Source organism: Dermochelys coriacea, chromosome 8 (genome assembly GCF_009764565.3).
Source record: "Dermochelys coriacea isolate rDerCor1 chromosome 8, rDerCor1.pri.v4, whole genome shotgun sequence".
In the NCBI taxonomy this organism is placed as follows: domain Eukaryota; kingdom Metazoa; phylum Chordata; order Testudines; family Dermochelyidae; genus Dermochelys; species Dermochelys coriacea.
In genome coordinates this window covers 92,687,847-92,707,795 of record NC_050075.1, presented here as the reverse complement: position 1 = coordinate 92,707,795, position 19,949 = coordinate 92,687,847, and the positions used below count along the sequence as shown (strand labels likewise).

Here is a 19,949-nt window from a genome sequence, read left to right as displayed (position 1 = left end):
AAGACAAAGGTGAGAATGAGATGGGAATTATCGGCACTTTGTCATCACAGTGATAGGCACTATATAAAAACCTTAGATTTTTATGTCTGTGAAAATAAATTGCTTCTTTGAATATTGCTATGCCTCAGTATTGCTGCTGTCTCCCATTCCCTCCTCTAGAGCATCTCTTTGGAAGAGGGATCATCTTTTTGTTCTGTGTTTGTACAGCATGCTGGGATCCTGTTCACAACTGAGGCTCCTAGGAGCCACTGCAATGCAATTAATAATCATAATAAAAATTCAGTCTAGAATATACATGTTTAAAGTATTCTCTCACTGATGAAAGAATTAGAATTGTCCACATTTAAAGAAACAGGGTTTTTTCTGTAAAGAAGAAAACCAATTCAATATACTTCTGGAAAAAACTTCTGACTTGAGAGCTCTTGTGGTGGGTATGTTTTGACCTGAAAAAATGAGTAGCATTATTAACCCTTAGAATGCTAGTGTTTTGCATGCTGCCAGCTAATATAAGTGCTTTGGAGGAAATATATATAGATGCTGCATGAAAGGTCTCCAAACAGTCTGTAGTAGGAACAGGCACAGATGGAAAATTTGTGTGTCAGGGTTGTAATTATAAGATGGATTTGAAGAGACCAGTTTAGTTTTGATGTCATGGTGGTAAAAATAGTCCTGCCTCCACTGCAGTCCCTACCAGTGCCACCAGCAGTAGAGCTTTACCTGTTGGGAAATAGAGGTCCTAATTTTGAAAATTTAGACAAGGCCTGTAATGAGGTCTCTGACCTGAACTCGAGCTAATTGCCTTTCCAAAGAAAATTCTGTGAAGACATCTTTATTCCTTCTGGAAGACCTCTCTAATTTGAGAATTGTTTTTGAAAATGTATTAGTAATCCTATTTAAACTAGAAAGAATGGTACAATCAAATCCCTCCTTAAAGCACTTCTTCTTTCAGTGATAATTGAAGATGGGAAAGGGGGGGGTTAGGAAGGACTGTCTCTTGGCTAAGGAAATAGTTTGAGACTCAGGTAATCTGGGTTCAGTTCCTGACTTTATCAGAGACTTCTTGTATGACCTTGGGGAAGTCCCTTAATCTCTCTGTACCTCATTTTCTGTGTCCATAATAATACTGCATAGGATGTTATGAAGTTAAATCCATGAATGCACAGCTGTTACAGTGATCTGGTCTTATAAATATGTATACAAATCTGCCTCGGTAGGGCCTTCAGCCTGTGTATCTGATGTTTGTTATATCTGTATTGAGTATTAAACTGTGAGCTTCTTGGGGCAGGGACTATGTCTCCCTGTATATTTATAGAATACATAATATAGGTACTGTATATCAAATGAAATCTTGTGATTACAGATCTCAACACCTTGTAAGATTTTCTGATGCTTAGCTTGAAGCTGTTTACAGGTTCAGGCAGAAAGAGGCTGAAAAGATTTTCCTTTGATACACACTGTTCTAAAATGAGATTATTCTGTAACAGGATTATCCCACAAGAAGATATAGAAACTGATGACTTCATGCTATTATATGATGGTCTTAAAATAACTTCTTGCATTAAATCATTGCTTTTTTTTTTTTTTACACACAGTAGAGACGTGAAGAGCAAGCTAGTTAGCAGACCAGATTTTCAAATTTGAGAAAGCATGAGTTTGTGTGGATAAGTGTTCACCAGATCTGACAGGATCAATTTTCAAAATCCCTGTGTAACGATAGAACATTTCAGGGCTTCTTTTGTAATGGGTTGCTTGTATTTAATATGGCATGAGAGGTGAAATAACTTTCAGTCCAGCACTGTGGTATTGTGCTGTATAGTTTCAGCTACAGTGCCTGCAGTCAGTGCTGCAGTGATTGATGTTTCACTGAGATTGGTTGTGATCTTACCGTTTTGCATCAATGGACATCCCTGTAGAAAACACCAAAAAAATTCTCACACTCTGAGATGGGACATAAGAAACCCATCTGAAGTTTAATCTTGTAAATAAATACTTTTCCCTTTGAAACTGTACTCCTTGTATATTCAGACTCTCTCAAATAATGGGATTTCATCTATCTTCAAGACTGTGTTGCACAAGATATTGATATCAGAGTGTAAGGTTACACAGAACGCATTGCCCTTTGGTACAGAGGCTGTGTTTTTATATGTATCTGTACAGCACCTAATAGACTGTAGGTGTTACAGTAATATAAATAATGAAAAACATCAGCCCTTTCTTTTAACTGCTGTAAATAAATATATACAGATGTCTTCAGAATATCAGGTTTAGCACATAGCTCCATTCTTCATCTGATCCATTTCTTAATGCCTCTGTCTTTCCATATTCAGTGTCCTCACAATGTTATCTTCTTACAGGTAATTTATTTTTGTCATAGTCCAGTATCATCAACTCTCCTGACATTTGGTGTTTCTCCTAAAGCTCCAGCTCCTAGAGTCCTGTGATTACATGAAATTCTTCTTTGTGCTCAGGTTCCCCAGATCCCTTGCAACAGGTACTTCAGCCTGCTTGCAACTTGGGGGCAGAACCAGACTAGTCAATCGCTGGCAGCAGGGGAATACTCTGTCTCCTGAAGTTCCCTCCAGGTACTTGTCCACCTCCTGGGGGAAAAGCATCTTGCCCATATGCTCAGGGTTTAGCTGATCGCCATATTTTGGGTCGGCGAGGAATTTTCCTTCAGGGCAGATTGGAAGAGGCCCTGGAGGTTTTTCGCCTTCTTCTGTAGCATGGGGCACGGGTCACTTGAGGGAGGATTCTCTGCTCCTTGAAGTCTTTAAACCATGATTTGAGGATTTCAATAGCACAGACATAGGTGAGGTTTTTCGTAGGAGTGGGTGGGGGAGATTCTGTGGCCTGCACTGTGCAGGAGGTCGGACTAGATGATCAGAATGGTCCCTTCTGACCTTAGTATCTATGAATCTATGAAAGAGCAGCCAATCAAGGTTGCTGCAGGAAACAAGCAAAGTTCTCCCTGTTTCCCACAGGAGCTGACACTATTATCACAGGAGGTGAGGTATTTCCAGAGAGCCAAGAAATCATTATTACCATTTGTGACGGGGGCGCTCTACTCAAGGCTGGAGGGCGCCGCTTCCTAACAGTTATGGGATTAGCTCTACCAGGCTGACGCCCCTTCTGGCAGTCGCACTCTGTCTCTTCCTCTTTCTGAAGAAATTGCTCTCTTTTATTTACAAAAGCAGCATCAAGCAATTGATTTGAATGAGACTTTGTCATATGAGTAAAGGAAACAGGATTTGGCCCCATCACAATTCTAAAATATCCCAGGATTTGTTCCGCTTGCAGCCCTCAAAAAATGTTCACAAATATTTGCTCATATTCCTTGTTTTTCACTCTTTAAAATGTTGTTTGAGCTCTTTTTTTAAAAAAAAATCTCTTTCCACACTTAGAGGCCATTTTAAATTCACACCCCTAGAGCATTAAAACAACGTTATAGGTCTGATTTAAAACTAACACAAATCAGGAAGCTCGGTTTTAATGCCCTGGTCTCTGAACAGTAGGTGATCTTTGAGACAGCATTAGTGTTAACACAGAATTTCCTCTCTCTTGTTGGTTCCTGGTCCAGACTTTCCAAAGTCTATTTCTGTTAAAGTGGAAATAAACTATCAATGTAAGGGTATGAGACCTGACATGACAGAAGTCATTACATATGTAAGATTTATCATATAAAGTGAAAGTTTTGGCTGGATAAGGCTTAATAATGCCAAACATTCTTGTCTGCCAGTAAATAGATATTTTGTCATCGAATAGATGTCTGCCTAGCAAATATACATTTTTTTCATGTAAGTGATGGTGTTTGGGAAGAGTGGGAATTGAATCCAGCAGCTCTCACACTAAAAGCATGGCTTACTGCTTGAGTTTAAGAACTAATTCCCACAGCTCACAACAGTAGTATATTCATTAACAACTTCTGTGCACTAGCCACTAGAGGAGACAGACATCCACAATCTTCTAGTGTGGGTTATGTCATAACATGGCCTGCTTCCCAAGGTCTGTGAGAGTGAGGGATCGTTTTCCAAGAGAGGTTGTAGATCGTTGATGATGTGCTGGAGAGGTTTTAGCTGGGGGCTGTACATGATGGCCAGTAGTGTTCTGTTATTTTCCTTGTTGGGCCTGTCCTGTAGTAGGTGACTTCTGGGTACCTGTCTCGCTCTGTCAATCTGTTTCCTCACTTCCCAAGGTGGGTATTTTAGTTTTAAGAATGCTTGATAAAGAACTTGTAGATGTTTGTCTCTGTCTGAGAGATTAGAGCAAATGCGGTTGTATCTTAGAGCTTGGTTGTAGACAATGGATTATGTGATGTGTCCTGGATGGAAGCTGGAGGCATGTAGGTAAGCATAGCGGTCAGTAGGTTTCCGGTATAGGGTGATGTTTATGTGACCATCACTTATTTGCACTGTAGTGTCCAGGAAGTGGATCTCTTGTGTGGATTGGTCCAGGCTGAGGTTGTTGTTGGGGTAGAAATTGTTGAAATCCAGGTGGAATTCTTCAAGGGCTTCTTTTCCTTGGGTCCATATGATGAAGAGGTCATCAATGTAGCGCAAGTAGAGGAGTGGTGCTAGGGGACGAGAGCTGAGGAAGCGTTGTTCTAAGTCATTCATAAAAATGTTGGCATACTGTGGGGCCATGCAGGTGTCCATAGCAGGGCCTCTGACTTGAACGTATAAGTTGTCGCCAAATCTGAAATGGTTGTGGGTGAGGACAAAGTTACAAAGCTTAACCACCAGGTGTGCAGTGGCCTCATCAGGTATACTGTTCCTGACAGCTTGTAGTCCATCCTCCTGTGGAATATTGGTTATAAATCTACATCCATGATGGCCAGGATGGTGTTTTCAGGAAGATCACCAATGCATTGTAATTTCCTCAGGAAGTTGGTGGTGTCTCGAAGATAGCTCACTCTCAAAGACCTTGGAAGCAGGCCAGTCCTCGCTTACCGACAGCCCCCCAATCTGAAGCAAATACTCACCAGCAACGACACACCACACCACAGCAACACTAATCCAGGAACCAATCCCAGTAGCAAACCCCGTTGTCTACTCTGTCCCCATATCTACTTTAGCAACACCATCATAGGACCCAACCACATCAGCCACACCATCAGGGGCTTGTTCACCTCCACATCTACTAATGTGATATATGCCATCATGTGCCAGCAATGCCCCTCTGCCATGTACATTGGCCAAAGCGGACAGTGTCTATGTAAAAGAATAAATAGACACAAATCAGACATCAGGAATGGTAACATACAAAAGCCAGTGGGAGAACACTTCAGTCTCCCTGGAAATTCAATAACAGATTTAAAAGTAGCCATCCTTCAACAAAAAAACTTTAAAAACAGACTTCAAAGAGAAACTGCAAAGCTACACTTCATTTGCAAACTTAACACCATTAATTTGGGCTTGAATAGGGACTGGGAGTGGCTGGCTCACGACAAAAGCAATTTTCCCTCTCTTGGTATTGACACCTCCTCATCAATTATTGGGAGTGGACCACATCCACCCTGAGTGAATTGGCCTTGTCATCACTGGTTCTCCACTTCTAAGGTAACTCCCTTCTCTTCATGTGCCAGTATATATATGCCTGTATCTGTAATTTTCATTCCACGCATCTAAAGAATTGGTTTTTTACCCACAAAGCTTATGCCCAAATAAATCTGTTAGTTTAAGGTGCCACTGGACTCCTTGTTGTTTTTGTGGGTACAGACTCACACGGCTACCTCTCTGATACTAAAGGCCATGTGGCTTTTAGTTCATGCAGTAGAGGCTCATACATTTAGCTCCCAAGGTTCCAGGTTTGATCCTGCCTGCCAATAACTGGAGTCTGTCGGTGTTAAAAGTGGGGGCTCATCCGGGATATCAACTGGGAAGTCTGTGAATTTCAGGACGTGCTTTCTCAGCTAAGGGAAGTATGTAACCCACCCACTTCCTGGGTATGGTGTTCTGTCCCTTCTAGTGGCACTGAGATCACTTAGAGATTAATGAGTCTGCTACAGCCTTAGCTAAGGGCCATGTGGCTTTTAGCTCATGCAGTAGAGGCTCATGCATTTAGCTACCAGAGGTCCAGGTTCGATCCCACCCACCGACAACCAGGGTCTGTCAGTCTTAAATACACACACACAACATTGTGACTAATGTCAGCATCAGAGTCCAATTCATACTCATCTTCTGTCGAGTCTTTGCCATCCATTTCTTTCAGCCAATTACAGACCCAGAACAAATGTGATTTCCAAAGAGAACAGAATCTCTGGCAAGGTAAAGGAATGCGGAAGGAATGCAGAATGCTCTAGTGGGCTGAGAGGCAGAAAATCTTAAAATCAAATCCCAACTCAGAAAAAGACTTGTTGTGCAACCTTGGGCACAGATTCTGGCCCAACTCCTGTGGAAGTCAGTGTGAGTTTTTCTATTGACTTTGTAACCCTTCTGCCAGATGGTGTCGGCAACAAAAACCAGGGTCCACTGGTCTACTATCTAAGGGTTTTTCTTAATGAGACAAAACAGAACCAGCTTTAGCCCCCACCCACTAATTTGGGAAGACCAAACTCAACCCTGGGTGCCTCTAAGACCATGCCTACACTTACCGGTAGATTGGCACTGCTGCGATTGATGCAGTGGTGTCGATTTAGCGGGTGTAGTGAAGACGCTCTAAATCAATTGCAAAGCACTCTACCATTGACTTCGGTACTCTAGCTCCCTGAGAAGTGTAAGGTAAGTCGGTGGGAGAGTGTCTCCCATTGACACAGCGCTGTGTAGACACTGCGTTAAGTCAACCTAAGCTACATCAGCTTCAGTTACGTTATTCACATAATTGAAGTAGCATAGCTTAGGTCAACTGACCGCGGTAGTGTAGACCAGCCCTAAGAGGCAATACTTCCCCACTCGCACTGATTCTGTGTATAGCAAAAGGAAAATTTTTATTAAAAGGGAAGGGCACCCAGCATTAATTTGGGAAAACACCACAACTGTGATTTGAAACCATATAACTGTAAGCAAGCCCCCCCCCAGTACGATGGACGGTGTCCTTGGCCTCAATTTCCCACCTTGTGGAGTGAAAGTCCAGTGAACGAATATCACTTTAACATGCCAGTCCCCTTTCCCGCCACGCCTCCCCGCTTACATTTGGTTGTCCTCGGTCAGTGAGGACCCAGAGTTCAGAGGTGTGTTCACATGGGTTCACCTCCTGCTCCTTGAAAGGGGGTGGAGTGTTGAGCCAGGCCGCTGCTGCTGCTGCCATTTCAGCAAATGGCTTGTGGCTGCCTCTGCTGCTCCTTGCCGCTGCTGCTGTTTTCTCTGCTGTTGCTGGCTGTTTAAGAACATAAGAACGGCCAAACCAATGGTCCATCTAACCCAGTGTCCTGTCTTCTGACAGGGGCCAGTGCCAGGTGCTTCAGAGGGAATGAACAGAACATGGCAATTAGCAAGTGATCCATCCCCTGTTGTCCACTCCCAGCTTCTGGCAATCAGAGGCTTAGGACACCCAGAGCATGGGGTGGCATTCCTGACCCTCTTGGCAAATAGCCATTGATGGAGCTATCCTCCATGAACTTATCTAGTTTGGTTTTTTTTTAACCCCATTATAGTTTTGGCCTTCACAACATCCCCTGGCCATACGTTCCACAGGCTGACTGTGTTGTGTGTACATGTACTTCCTTTTTGTTTGTTTTAAACTTTCTGCCTATTAATTTCAGGGTGACCCTTGGTTCATGTGTTATGTGAAGGAGTAAATAACAATTACTTTCTCCACATCTGTCATGATTTTATAGACTTTTGTATAACCCCCTGTAGCAGGGTGGTCACCCGCTCTGGCCCGGAAGGGGTTAAAACAGCCCTGGGAAAGGGCTGCCCCAGGGAGCCAATAGGCTTGGCTGATTGGGGAAGCAGCCGCAGCTGGGGCCACACCCCAATCAGGCTGCAGCTGGCCCTATAAAAGGGCTGCTGGACAGGAGCAGAGTGAGTCTCTCTCCAGCCTTGAAGGGAGACTGACCTGGCTGCCACGGAACGGAACGGAACGGAACGGAACGGAACGGAACGGAACGGAACGGAACGGGGGCAGGGGCAGGGGCAGGGGCAGGGGCAGGGGCAGGGGCGAGCTGAGCTGAGCTGAGCTGAGCTGAGCTGAGCTGGGGAGCTCAGACCTGGCAACCTCCCAGGCTATGGCCTGATAGAAAGGCCAAAGCAGGTACTGGGCTGCAGGGAAAGGCAGCAGATCCAAACCCCGCTTGCCAGTGATGAGTGGATTACAGACTGCAGTCTGCTCCAGTGAGCGGAGGCTAGACGATGACTGGCAGTCACCACTGAGGCAGGGTGGGAATAGAGGATTGGGGGTTCCCTGGGGAAGAGAGACCCAGAGACTGGGGGGGTACTGCAGAGGGCAGAACCCTGAGGTAAGGGGCACTGGGGTGTGGAATGGACACGGGGGCCTGAGGCAAGTGGGACATTGGCCAGCAGAGGGTGCTCCAGAGCTGGAGAGCTAATTCCCAGGATGACCAGCAGGAGGCGCTGCGCTGGTGAGTCTCGCCTTGCTACACCCCCTAGCTCTCTGTTTTCAAGTTGAAAAGTTCCAGTCTTTTTAATCTCTCCTCACATGGATGCTGTTCCATGCCCCTAATAACTTTTTGTTGCCCTTTTCTGTACCTTCTCCAATTCTAACACACCTTTTCTGAGATGGGGCAACCAGAACTGCACACAGTATTCAAGGTGTAGGCATACCATGGATTTATATAGTTGCATTATGATATTTTCTGTCTTATCTATCCCTTTCCTAATGGTTCCTAGCATTCTGTAAGCTTTTTTTGACTGCCGCTGCACACTGAGTGGATGTTTCAAAGAACTATCCACAATGACTCCAAGATCTTTCTTGAGTGGTAACAGCTAATTTAGACCCCATCATTTTGTCTGTATAATTGGGATTAGTTTTTCCATTGTGCATTACTTTGCATTTATCAGTGTTGAATTTCATCTGCCATTTTCTTGCCCAGTCAGTCAGTGTTGTGAGATCTCTTTGTAACTCTTCGCAGTTTGCTTTGGACTTAGCTTACTGCTCCTGTTACTCTCTCCTGTTGCTCACTGCCCCCAATCTCTCTGCCTCTGTTCAGCTCAGCTGCTATCTCTGCTGCTGTTTGCAGAAGTGGCACTGAGCAACAATGCCGCATTCTAGGTTCCACCACTTAGCCCAGGTCTTGGTGATTCTAGTGCTTAGTGATTCACGGGGATCTTTACTGCTAGAGTAGCTTCTGCGTTGTCTTTTTCTGCAACACTGTCCCTACATCAGTTCTAAGGCTCAGCTTTGAGACGGCTCATTGGTGACTTCAGCTCTAGCCATCACTGTCCAATTAGCTTGCCTTTAAACACTAGAGAGGTGAGAGTCAAGTGGTGTCTAGGACTTTTTTTAAGCAGGGTATCCCAGCAGGTAGGAACACCTGTCCCCACCCGCTCTGACTTCCACTGGGCTTTGGCATCCCTTCCCCTTTTTAGCAAGTGAGGTTCAATTTAGGATGACTCCCTTGATCAGGGCATGCTAAGTACAGTTCTGCTGCCCTTTACTCATGCAATAAAAGTAACATTTCATTACCCTGCATTCAAATTTAAAATTTTTATTAAAGCTAATGTTAAACAATTATATAATACACAGGTTAAGAAAAGAGTGTCTGTTGTACATCTGGGCATAGTGCTTAGATTATCCACAAATACAAAGTTGTTTTAAAAGTCATAAGATACATATAGTACATAATCAGCAATAACCCAAATTTAGGTGAATAAATTTAATACAGTTTAGATATTTGCATCCACGTATTCGGGTACATCACTCAAGAAAAGTTGTACAGAGAGTTGGTTGTGGAAAGCAAAATATATCAGTGAGTGAACATTGTCCCTACTCAAGTGAATTGTAACCCAAAACCAGCCAAAATTGATCACTTTGGCAAAGCAGCTTTGTCTGCTGAACACCTAGGCAGAGTAGCTGAGTCTATGCAAATATGGTCTGCTCCTGAAGTCTTTTCCCCCAATTTGTAACCAGATATCAGAGAACTTCATTTAGACTCTGCTTACAACTTCAATGGGAGATGCAACAGGCCCTTAAACCTCTGTCTCCATTGTGTCATCTGTGAAATGGGAATAATACTTAAGTACTTTCACATGTTATGAAGATTAATCAAGGTGTATAAAATGTTTTGAAGTATAAACTATTAGCTTCCTCTTTTATTATGGCCTTAATAAGCACCAGTGTCTACTTTAATGTGTGAATATGTGAGGTTAGGCCCAGAAACTTACAAAATGTATAGTAATTACCTTTTCATACCCTGCTATAAAGATAAATGCTTTATCCTTCAAGTCAGGATTTAGCAATATTTCAACATGCACTACATTGAAGGGTTTCCTTGCTATAGTCCAGAACATCCCACGAGCATTAGAGATGGACAAACTGATTCAGGTTAAATAAGATCCAACAGCAGAGCCAAAAAGTTAGCCTGAAACTAATTGAAATTTGAAAAAGTTTTATCTTTTGACATTGCAAGTTCTTTGGGATAGAAACTGTCTCTCACTATGTGTTTGGACAGCATGCAGAGCTACAGTAATGCAAATAACACTAATTACCTTTTCCCGACCATTAGATTTTGGTGTCATGTATCTTTGCATTTTTATGTTTACGCTAGACGTAAAGGCAGAAATGCTGCAATATGGAATATACTCTAGTCAAGCACAGGTTATTAGGCTCAATACAGGACTAATAAAATTCTCAGGGCAGCATTATGTACAGGATGTCAAACCAGCTGATCTAATGGGTCTTTTCTGGACTTAAAATCTATGAATCCAAGAAAATATAATGAAGATGCTGTGGACTTGCGTTGAGGATAGTTTTTCCTGCCCACCCAGAAGCAGAAAGTGCTGGAAATCTTGCAAGACATTGTGGTTTTGTGAGGTTCCAGCCCAGTTTTTGATCCCCATGCAGCAGACATGATACTTTTAAACTTCTTTTGACCTTTATATAGGCATGTTAAGCACCTCCAGTTTTTGCCCCCTAAATTAACAACAAAAGAAATCTAGAATCCTCAGTTGCACGCATGCGCTGATGGCTGTAAGGAAAGGCAAAGTTTGCCCCCTACAGAGCAATTCTTGACTTAGTACTGAGTAATGGAGTGACTGTGGAATGAATGTGCATTGGAGCTCACAAACAATAATAATCATAATCTAATCATATGTCTAATTAAGATGAAAGTGAGACCAAAAAGGGAGACGAATGAAGATGTAGACTTCTGGTAAAGCATACATTCGAGGAATGCCAGCAGTGGTGGGTAAAATACAGCACAGAAGTCAGGAGAAATAGAGACAACAGAAAGTGCTCAATGAAGAATGACTGCATCCACCAAGAATAGGCATGCTCTGCTGCCCTCGCAATAAACAACATAGTAGAATGATAAACAAGTTGATGCAAAAGTGCATCAAGGGTAAGGAAAAGGCTTCAGGGTGGGTGTCTAAGAGGTCAGACAAAGAAATGGGGAACTGGATAGATTATGGGGGAAAAGCGAGTCTCAAAGTGCTAACAAAAGCAAAGGCTGAGAATTGGCTGAAGATTGCACATACCGTTCTAATGAATGGTAGGAATTTTAAACACCTTTATGGTATACCAGTGGGAATAGAGGCTGTTTATTAGCCATTGTGGTGGATACTGTTAAATGTGTAAACTGAAATAAGTTTTTATCATCTTCAAAGAAATGCCATTAAGCTATTCCTGAGAGAACTCCCCAGCTCAGCCATGTAGCTACAGTCACAGAATATCTGACTCCTGGAAAATATTGTTTTCTTTCTTCAGTCTGGGTCTCTGCTTTATTGTTATTTTAAATGAATGCATAAAGATCTCCAAACCTGTGACAGCCAACTAAGTGCAACCGTAGGAAATATGGGCTGACCCTTAACCATAGAGGGCTGTGGAAGGAACTACTCATAAGGAGATCTAGCAAAAAATATTTGCCTGTTAGATTTTTGAAAGTAACTAAATTGGAGAGAGAAGGGAAAGAGAAGAGGCCATGGATTGAAGTTGAAGCAATTCAGCCTGAATTTTCTGTGCACAAAATGGAATTAAGATGGGCCAAGGAGGTTATATTTGGATGTGGTTTAGTCTAGAATTCAGAGTTCAGTTTCTTGTGTGAATCAAACATAAGCCCAGGCTTATATTTGGTGCTGCCAAACTCTTACAAGCTGGTCTTATGAAATATCAGCAGACAATCACTGAAGTCTTGTGAGACCCATTGAAAGTTTTCCACTAGTTTGAGCTGCAGCCAGAGTAAATTTTAAAAATGGGGTCCCTTTCAGTTGGATTCAAAACCAGATCCAAACAGATACCGGGATTTGAATCCAAAAACCCTCTTCACAAAATAATGAGGTTTAGCACTGATATTCTAGATTGGATTCCCCCTCCCCCCCCCTTTTTTTTTTTCAATTGGAATATGAAACAAGTTCACAACTAGTGGTGAGGGAGCCTCAAAAGGTACGGAATTTCTGTTTAAGTCAATAAGCAACTAGTAATTTAAGGTATGTAAATTTATCTAGATCCCTCTGTTTTAGAAATCTGGTTTCATCTAAGCTAGACGGAGCACAAAGGTAGCTTTTTCTAATGGTATTTCTGCTTCTGGGCAAAGCCAGGAAAGCTGAGGCATGAGGGAAAGTAATTGGGTGCATGTGCGTGCACATACAGGAAAGGGAGTGGGTGGGAAGGGGATAGATTCAGTTTGAAATATGGTTTTGGCTTGGTTCTTATTTTATACAACCCCATTTACAATGTCAGAAGCTGGCAGGAAGTACAAGTGAATAGGGTTAGATGAAATGTCCTCTGGAGATGGATAAATCTTTGAAAAAGTAGGGAGTGTGGCACTTAAGACACTAAGGGTGTTTTTGAGGTAAAGATGATGAGGGATCATGTGGACTGGTTTGTTTGTTTCTTGATCTGAAAAGCTCAGATCTGATTGGACTATATAATTCCCACCTCGCCGTCGCGTGCATTTATGGTGAAGCACAAGGGTCCGTTCCTGCAATCCTTATTCATGTGAGTACTCCCAGTGCAGTCAATGGGGCTCCTTGCATGTGTAAAGATTGCAGTTTTGGGCACATGATCAGAAAAGTTGTAGATCAGTCCCTTGGCAGGAGGAAGCTTTGTGGTATCTGAGAGATCATTGTTTTCCACTTTGAGCCTGAATTTAAGAAAAGTCTCTTGTTCCATTGCCTCCAAGACACCAATGCCCTGTTTTACTTGGTTTCCTGTGTGTGCTGAAGCATCCAACTACCAGACTATTTCTCAAACATTCATGACTTATTTATGTGTCCATTCAGATGCCTGACTTGCATCTTTCACACTGTTTGGAACATTCTTTCCCCTGTGATCATTTCCTCTGTGATAATGCTAGCTTTAAAGCAGTGGTAGTGAAACCTCTGATCCTACTCAAGGTAACTATGCTTCCACGCAGAGTAGTGACACTTGGAGTTTTGAAATTATCACTTGCTTAATAAGTTACATCAGTCATTCTTGGATGGAATCCAGGGCAAACAGAATGTGATAAAAGTTAAAACTAATGAGCGTCTTCAAGAAAGGATAGGGAGCTTCTGTTATTTCATTTAGTTGTAAGAATTTAACTTCTGGCACTTCCATCACATCTCCAAATGGTAACTAAAGGTTGTTACTTTTTCAGATTGTGCTGTGTAGCACATTTCCTCAATTAAAATGCACCCTCAGTGTAAAATCACAACAGGGCCAGGCATGAAGGATGTTATCATGTGATTTTTTTTTTAAAGGATACTTTTATTTCAAGTTGCTGATATCTGTTGTATAGCAGATTTGTGCTAAAGATAACATAGCATTACAAATATCCACTAAATAAATGCAACATGTTCATCTTAGATCCATGATGCAATTTACATTGCAAGTAGAAATATCTGTTTCAGGTACCTTAATTATGTTTATAATGGTGATTTTGAACTTTTTTTGTCCTAAAAGGAAATAAATTCCTCATTGCTGTGGATTTTGTGCAGTGACAACACCATATATGATGGTCAACAGGCATTATACCATCGAAGCTTGAATGTAGTTTCAAGACCTTGACATGGATGTCTAGGAGTGTGCCACAAAATGTACAGTAATTAGAGCAGGGGACTGATGGTGAGGACAGCTGGGTTCTATCCCCAGCTCTGCTACTGACTTCATAAGTGTCCTCTGGTAAGTAATTTAACCCTGAGTGCTGTTCCCAACTCAGACACTGACTTGCTGTGTTATCTTGGGCAATGCACTTGCCCCATCTGTGTCTTTTCCCCATCTATAAAATGGGATAATAAAGTCTATTTGACAATGCCTTGAGATCCTCCAACTGTATAAGTGCAATGCATTATTTTTCATTCTTGTTGCAATTTTTATTACAGTGGCATCTTCACTACATGTCGTTTCCTCTTCTCAGCTCTGCATTTGTCATGAGAGCATGAGAATGGTAATGTCAGACTGTTCCATGTATCTTTGTTAGCCCTTTCATTTTTCTTTTATGCTTTGTATCTTTCTTTGTATAGGGGACGGTGAGTGGAATTGCTAATGGATTAAAATAGTAAAACAGAATACTGTGTGGTAAAGTTAATAAACTTCCTGAAAAAAAATTCATTCTGGTGCCAAAAATTCAAAGACTAGCGATGACACTGCCTTAGATATTTGTACTAATGTTTTTAAATTAAGGGCCAGGCCCTCATCTGGTATGAACCAGGATAGCTCCATTCACCCACTCTCGTGCATCTTTATATGGATACTGGAGACAGAGAGGTCGCTTGCACAAAAATGATTAGGTGATGACAATCTTTCATAGTGTTCAATTACAGTAATATATCTCGCATAACATGCCATTGGATAAGCTTTGTATATTTTTGTTACAATTTATAGCGAGTGGCAAACTTGCAGTCTGAGCCTGAAGAAAATGAGCAACAATATAGCAAAATACCTTATACGCAGTGAAGAAAACTTTACCCTTTGTGAAACTGAGTCAGACATGGACATGTGCCATGAGTTTAGGCAATCCTAGTCCATTTACAAGAATATGTCTAAATCAGGCCTGCCTTGGCATAGACTGAGCTGTCTCATCTTTAAGTGACATCAGGACCAAAAGCACTGAGAATAGAAAGGGCTCCCCAGCACCATCAGAAACTCTGCTGCAGTAGAAGATGTAAGGGGACTGTTGCCCCCTTACTAACATTCAGTGGGGGTGTTTTAGTTGCTAACTCCCTGTACTAAAAAGGGGAAGGGTGGATGGGGAATCAGATCCCTGAGACTGACAGCCCCCAGGAACAATGGGGAGAGGCCAATGCTCCAGGTCAGCCTGAATAACAGGGTGGGCAGGCTTGTCAGAGAGTCAGGAGGCCAGGGAGGTCCCGTCCTCCCTGTGAGCTGGAATTGCCTGGGTCAGACAGAGTGGGGCCGAGTTAACCTGGGGGGCAGAGCTGTGCCAGATCCAGAGGGACCAGAAAAGCAGCCCAGAGAGAGCAGACTTGCCCTGGGAGCAGAGCTGCAGCAACCAGGGCCAGAGGGGCCAGAAAAGCAGCCCACAAAGCAGGTCAGTGCTGGGAGCAGAGTCACAGAAGCAGCCTGCAGAGCTGACCTGTCCTGGGAGCAGAGCTGCAGCAACCAGAGCCAGCGAAGCAGCCAGGGAGCTGGAGGCAGAGCAGCAGCAGCACAGAGACAGAGCGGTGGAGCTGGGGCTGGAGCAATCCGGAGCTGGGTGCTGTGAGCAGCTGGGGAGAGCGAGGGGGACCCTGGGCAACAGGCCCAGCACAGGGAGATGCCTCAGCCAAGAGGCTCTGCAGGCCAGGCTTGGATCATAACCCCGACAGGGCGGGGGGGGGGGGGCGACACTGGGAAGAAGGGTCCTACCACTTAGAGCCTGAGAGCGTGTGGCCACCACCAGAGCAAGGGTCCAACCCACAGCATCCCTGCAGCACAGCCAGGGCCTCAGAAGGAGGCCTGGGGCTTACAAGGAACAGACTGTGAACTGCCCGGACGTTGCAGAGACACTGTTTGTGATGTTTCCTGCCACAGAGCGGGGTGATGTATTTCCTTTAACCTTTCCCATGTTTCCTTATTCTTTTTAAAATTAATTGTTGATTAAATAACTTGCATTTGCTTTAACTTGTATGTAATGGTCAGTGGGTCAGAGAAGTGCCCAGTGCAGAGAGTACCCCGGAGTAGGGACACCCTAGCCCCTGACCTAGGTGACCACAACGGGGTTGGGGGTCGAGCCCCCCAGGAATCCTGGGCCCAGCCTTGTTGGGGTTACGAGGACTCTGCCAGACAGGAGAGTGGAAGGGAAGTCCTCAAGGGCAGGGAGGCCACTGGGTAAAGGAAGTAGGAGCAAGGACTCAGATCCTTTCGCTAGCCCACTTCACCGGGGTAATGCAGAAGCCAGGAAAGTTCCACAATAGAGGGACTATTCCCCTGCTTACAAAGAGCAAAATAAAACGTTCAAATCCCATGACATTCATACCCCAGAGATTTCTTAGCAGTGCTTTGAAAACAAATTGAATAATGCTCTGTTTTTTCATTGTATTTAAAGGTGCTGAAGTTTGGCTCATTTTCTTTTTATACCAGATAAACAGCATCATAATAATTTTGCTTATTGATCACTCTGTAGCTAAGTGCTTCAACTGGTTACCTGACCAAAAATCTTGCTAATCTAGATGAAATTTGTCATAGAAGGCTGAGCTACACCTGTTTACCTGGCCTTCAATTTCTATTTCAGAGAAGTCTGGGACAGAGTCCGATATTAATGTTGGTTCCACAATATGTTTTCATTTCTGGTGAACACTCTTCCCCGGAGCAATTTGGGAGCAATTCCAAGGCTGATTTATAAAGAGATGCATGAATTTTGCAGAGGGAACAGTTTCACATAAAACCACAGATCGTGACTTTATTACAAGGTAATAAATAAATAAACATAGGTCAAATAAACATAGGTTTCCCATGGTTTAATCTCTGTAAATCTGTAAGTAAGGTTTGGATTGATACAGGTTCATGCCAGTTCTCCAGAACCAGGCCCAGGCTCTGATGTAGTAATATAATTGACTGCGAGGGACATGGAAATGTTTCTGTTAGAATTAGGACTGTTCAATGATTTAAAAAATTAAATCTCAATTAATCGTGAGATTAAAAAATAGTTGTGATTAATTGCATTTTTAATCACACTGTTAAACAATAATAGAATACCAATTTAAATGTATTATATATTTTTGGTAGGCTGTCAAATGGTTAAAAAATCACAATTAATTAAACGAGTGCAATCTCTTTAACGTGAAACTTCAACTTACAAATGTAGAATTATTTTTTTACATAACTGCACTCAAAAACAAAACAATGTAAAACTTTATAGCCTACAAGTCAAAGCATGAAGAGGTATACGAATGTTTAACACATCTGGTATGTAAATACCTTGCAACGCTGGCTACAGCAGTGCCATGTGAACGCCTGTTCTCACTTTCAGGTGACATCGTACATAAAAAGTGGGCAGAATTATCTCCTATAAATGAAAACAAACTTGTTTGTCCTAGCAATTGGCTGAACAAGAAGTAGGACTGAGTGGACTTGTATGAGGTGAATTGAAAAATACTATTTTTTTTGTTTAATTTTTTTACACTGCAAATATTTATAATCAAAAATAGTAATATAAAGTGAACACTGTATTTTGTATTCTGTGTTGTAATTTAAATCAATATATTTGAAAATGTAGAAAAACGTCCAAAAATATTTATAATAAATTTAAATTGGCATTCTATTATTTAACAGTGCAATGAAAACTGCAATTAATCATAACTCCATTTTTTAAATCTAGCTAATTTGTTTTGTCACTCACAGTTAATGCATGCGATTAATTGACAATCCTAGTTAAAATACAAATGTCAAAGAGAACAGATCCTGAATGTTTCTGAGGCTTTCTCTGTACCAGTGTTAATTTCAGTCTGAATCATTGCTAGAGTGCCTCCCTGATTTATCCGCAAAACCATCAATCACTCTCATTTTCACAAGTTTGCAACAAAGTTAAACTATATTGTGTTTGCTTTGAATATTTGTCAAATAGCTGTTCTGTTTTCTTATATGGAAAACTCTTCTTTCTGTGCAATGCTGTGTTCACAGACAGAAACAGCAAAATTATACTGTTGATCAAATTAGTGACTATCTGTTTATGCAGTGTAATATTTGTGAAGGTTAAACTGGCAGCTGTTGTACAGCTGTAATCACTACCTATTCAGCTAGTCAAAAGCCTTTCATTCTAATCCAAAGCTGGCATTGAGCTGACACTTCATGATATTGAAATACCAATCCACAGTCACATGGGCCCAGATTTTGAAAGGTATTTAGGCATTGCTCCTCTTAGTAACACCTAAGTCTCATTTTCAAAAATGATTTAGCACTTATGAGCCTAAATTCCACTGACCTTCACAACCCTTTAAAAATCTGGGCCAGGGAGTCTTTCCATGATATCAGTGGGCTTTGGATAAGGCCTGCAGATTACAGGGGTGATAAAGCTATACATACTAGCAAATAACTGGGTTCATTCTCTTATTTAAAGTTAATTGTGTAGAAAGTATTAACTGTATAAAAGATTCCTATTAGATTTGTTACAACCTTTTCAGTTCTGAGCCCATTTACCCCTAAATTATTCATTCTTCTCAGCAAATACCCCCAAACAACAGTATAGTATAGTATATAGATTTCACAGATCTCACAGAATATCATGATCAAATGGGGTCAACTTTTTAGCAGGCCTCCAAAATTTCTGAGGGCATCCATTTTGTGTGCCCACAACAATCATATATAACATTGATAATTGTATGTACACATGTTAATTAGGAAATTGAAACTGTATTTGCATGTGTAGTTACCATCAACAAGTTTAGGCTTGAAATTCGACAAAGGTTTCTAACCATGAGAGGAGTGAAGTTCTGGAACAGCCTTCCAAGGAGAACAGTGGGGGCAAAAAACCCAACTGGCCTCAAGACTGAGCTTGATAAGTTCATGAGATGGTATGATGGGACTGCCTACAATGGCATGTGGCCCATCGGCGGCCGCCAGTAGCAAAAACCCCAAACTGCTGGAGACAGGCCAGTAGATGGGGAGGGCTCTGAGTTATTACAGAGAATTCTTTCCCAGGTATCTGCCTGGAGGATCTTGCCTACTTGCTCAGGGTCTAACTGATTGCCACATTTGGGGTAGGGAAGGAATTTTTCCCCAGGTCAGATTGGCAGAGACCCTGGGGGAGTTTCGCTTTCCTCTGAAGAATGGGTCATGAGTCACTTGCAGATTTAAATTAGTATAAATGGTGAATTCTCTGTAACTTAAAGTCTTTAAACCATGATTTGAGGACTTCAGTAGACTTAGGCATCTATTACAGGAATGGGTGAGATTCTTTGGCCAGCTATGTGCAGGAGGTCAGACTAAATGATCATGATGGTCCCTTCTGGCCTGAAAGTCTATGAGTTACCCGTCCTCCTTTTTCAGATTTCAGGACTGGTGCACTCATTTAATCAATAGGTATAAGCAAGAAGGCTACAGCTGGTGTGCTGTGAGTATTGCTTATTAAACTGATCCTGATCTTTTGCAGTTGCCTTGTATCTCATCTTATACTTGGACTGTAAGTTCCCTGGGCTCGTGACTGTCTATTCAGTGGCTTTATACAGTGCCTAACATAAAGGGGCCCTGATCCCTAATACAATTCATGAAGAATAATGTTGATGAAAATTGGTACTGGAAACTTGGCAAATTTTAGGGAAAACTGTTTTTGTGTTCTTTATACGTTTTGAATAGGTCCAGGTAATGGGGCATAGAGTTACTTTGAAGGGGGGTTTCCAAGAAAGACAAATGCATACTTTTTTTTTTGTTTGTCCGGGGGTTTTTTTAAGGCCAGAAGAGACCATTAGATCCACTTCCTGTAT

At 42.2% G+C, this 19,949-nt stretch overlaps 1 protein-coding gene and 1 long non-coding RNA gene across 7 annotated transcripts in view; both read left to right on the top strand.

Annotated features, from left to right (window-relative positions):
• Positions 1–19,949, top strand: part of NFIA (nuclear factor I A) — a 465,041-nt gene that overhangs the window by 33,219 nt on the left and 411,873 nt on the right. The gene's annotated exons all lie outside the window — the stretch shown is intronic.
• Positions 8,106–19,949, top strand: part of LOC122461276 — a 75,013-nt gene continuing 63,169 nt past the window's right edge. For both annotated transcript variants that reach the window (XR_006283163.1, XR_006283162.1), the window contains exon 1: positions 8,106–8,187. This is a non-coding gene — a long non-coding RNA (uncharacterized LOC122461276). The remainder of the gene's footprint in view (positions 8,188–19,949) is intronic.